Here is a 2,932-nt window from a genome sequence, read left to right as displayed (position 1 = left end):
CCCGCCTTGTAGGCGTGACAGTTGCCGAAGTCTCAATGGGGGTTGGAACTTCCAGAACAAAGCTGGAATGGCTACCCACTACATCTCCCCCTTTTTGTCTAAATAAGAAGGTTCTAACCTAATACAAGACTATATACAAAGGAATGGTTATCAAATATTGTCCAGGAATAATGAGGGATAATGACCTAGATAAGATGGAACTACAACCAATGCAAACAATATCAAGCAAGAAACACATATTAAAATCCAGAGAAGTATAGAGCATAGATAAATGGCATGTTACAAAGATCATTCCAAAAGGTGTCCTACCCTAAAGAACCTGAATCTAATACTTAATATGTTCTATCTACTAAGTTGTAACTATAACTGCTAGTCTTCAATCCCATCAAAGACCTGAGAAGGAATATAATGGTACCTGAGAAATGGTAGATGGATGCAAGCAACTTTCGGGAATCTTGCGAGAGTAGACCGAGACAGCTGGCAGCCTGGACAATCACCTAATGTTTCTCAGCATTGTTGGTGCATTCAAATTGGCTACAGGCCTAAAGTATCTGACAGACCATTTTCAGAAGCAGGAATTCTGAAAGACCATCTTACCCTGTCTTGGCAGAGTACAGTGGTCGCTTTCCTTGTGTCCCGCTTGTCCAGAAAGGATAGCATTGCATTTGTACTGTCAGCTGTCGAGGCAAGGGCAGTTCTTTGCCCAGTAGGCCATTTTGTGCCAAGAAGACAAACTTCCAAATGGAAATGTCTAGAAGCCCAACATTCTCTCGGGATCAAATTGGTGCAGCCAGGAGCAATTGTGTCTCGCATCAACAGAATTCTAAGTTATTTAAATGCCATATTCTCTAGGTCTATGAAGTGTTTGAAGATTACCTGTCCATCTGACCTATGTATCTGTAAATCTGTATAACCTGACTAACGTAACTATAGAGATGACAAGCATAGGTGACTATAAATCTACAAGTCTTATCTACTGAAATAACCTAAGGACTAAGGCTTCACGTAAACAAGGTAGACAGTCTATAAGCAAGTGTATGGTAAAGAACGATGACTTCAAAGTTGTGACAATACACAAGATGTTATAACAGAGGTAGGAGTGTATAGTGTGATATACAATATGACAATAATCTTAAATATATATCAATATTTATAACAGAGGTAGGAGTATGTAGTGGGATATGCAATATGACAATAATCTTAAATATATATCAATATACCGAATATCCTAAACAGAAGTAGAACATACATAAAGTATGACAGATATAAATTTACATTTGTATCAATATACAAACATTTCAAATAAGAGTAGAAATATATGTACATTATACCAAGTATAGTTCTGTATTTGTATCAATATACAAATTATCTTAAACAGGAATATAAAAATAGTTTACATTTGTATCAACATATAAGAATCCATAACAGTGTAAATTACAGTGCAAATTATTTAAGGCTGCTATTTTACTAAATTTGTTTACTAGTATACACAATAATCTACCATAATGTCTTATACGTATCCATTCCATTTCTTCTTTTCCTTTTTTTTTTTTTTTTTTTTTTTTTGGGAGTACTGAGTTTAATATTTCCTTCCACCCCCAACCCTGTAACCATCATCCATAACCCTGAGAATTATGAAACCTAAGGGAGAAGGGGCGTCGTTTTCTTAGGATTGCTTCCTGCTGTTTAGGGGGTGATGTTATCTCTGTTGGGTACTGTGAGAAAGCGCAGATAGTTAAATTTCAGTTAGACTAACTGTAGGTTCTGCAGCAAGTCTTAGAGTAATGGGTAAGATTGTCTGAAATTCTGGTAAGAAGTGTAGTATGATGATGATTACCATGGCATCATTCTGGATTGGGTAGAGTTGTTGTTGGGGCCCCATCTTCCTTCTGGAGACTTCTGAGATTGCTATTAGAAAAACTTATTTGTTCCGCTCACGTGGGGCAAATCCCAAAAGCCTGGGTGGCTCCTGCCCTCAGCCTCCTGCCCGGCTAGCTCAGTCGGTAGAGCATGAGACTCTTAATCTCAGGGTCGTGGGTTCGAGCCCCACGTTGGGCGCCAGATATTGGTGGAATTATTTAGGCCACTCCACGTAGTTAAAAGGAGATTTATTTAATGGCGTAACTTACAAATTAAGGGATAGGTAGGTCGCGGGGTCTGGGGAAGGTGTATCACAGTCCAGCGGTGTTCTCTGGAGCTCTCCTCTGTCTACCTCCACCATCCAGCGTCCTGGAACCAAGAGAGCGTTCGCCGATCCGGATCTCGGGTCCCCAGGCGCCTCCCTTGGCCCCGCCTTGTAGGCGTGACAGTTGCCGAAGTCTCAATGGGGGTTGGAACTTCCAGAACAAAGCTGGAATGGCTACCCACTACACTCATCTACTTTATCAATAAATGTACTGGTAAAATAATATCAAGGTTAGATTTTAAAGAAAAACGGGATCATATGACATGTCCTTACTTTTTTTTTAAGTGCTTTGCTCTTCTGTCTTACAGCAATGTCATAATTAATTTGCTGTTCTTTACTGATGGTTTCTATATAATTCTTGGCCACCGTAAGAAATCTGAAAAAAAAAAATCTTAGTGTAGCCTTTCCCAAATTGGTGCTTAATATTTTTAAAATGGATTCTAAAGTGGTAAAATTCTGAGTTGATGTCTAAGCAATTAAAATTCCAGTAGCTATCTGTAACTTTGTAGCTGTTGTTGCTTTTTGTACAATGGTCTCTTAGTGTGAATCCTTGTGACTGGCTGCATAGCACTTCTGAACATCATGTCAGATGCTGGTAAATACTTTGTAACTGTTCATTGTTCTGTTATCCGCCTCCATCTTGTCAATTTGTAAGGACATGATGGCATATGTAAAGTTAACTGTTTATCTGAAGCAAATTAACGTTTTTGTCACATATACTTTTACATTAATATTGTTGACCTGGAA

The 2,932-nt window shown here is 38.6% G+C and overlaps 1 non-coding gene across 1 annotated transcript; it reads left to right on the top strand.

The window, feature by feature from the left end:
- The first annotated feature begins 1,985 nt into the window (after positions 1-1,985).
- Positions 1,986-2,058, top strand: Trnak-cuu (transfer RNA lysine (anticodon CUU)). Its single transcript has one exon. It is a non-coding gene; the product is annotated as a tRNA-Lys (tRNA).
- The last annotated feature ends 874 nt before the right edge of the window (positions 2,059-2,932 follow it).

This window comes from Peromyscus eremicus, chromosome 2, assembly GCF_949786415.1.
Source record: "Peromyscus eremicus chromosome 2, PerEre_H2_v1, whole genome shotgun sequence".
In the NCBI taxonomy this organism is placed as follows: domain Eukaryota; kingdom Metazoa; phylum Chordata; class Mammalia; order Rodentia; family Cricetidae; genus Peromyscus; species Peromyscus eremicus.
The sequence above is the reverse complement of the archived record's forward strand: the minus strand, read 5'-3'. Positions and strand labels throughout refer to the sequence as shown.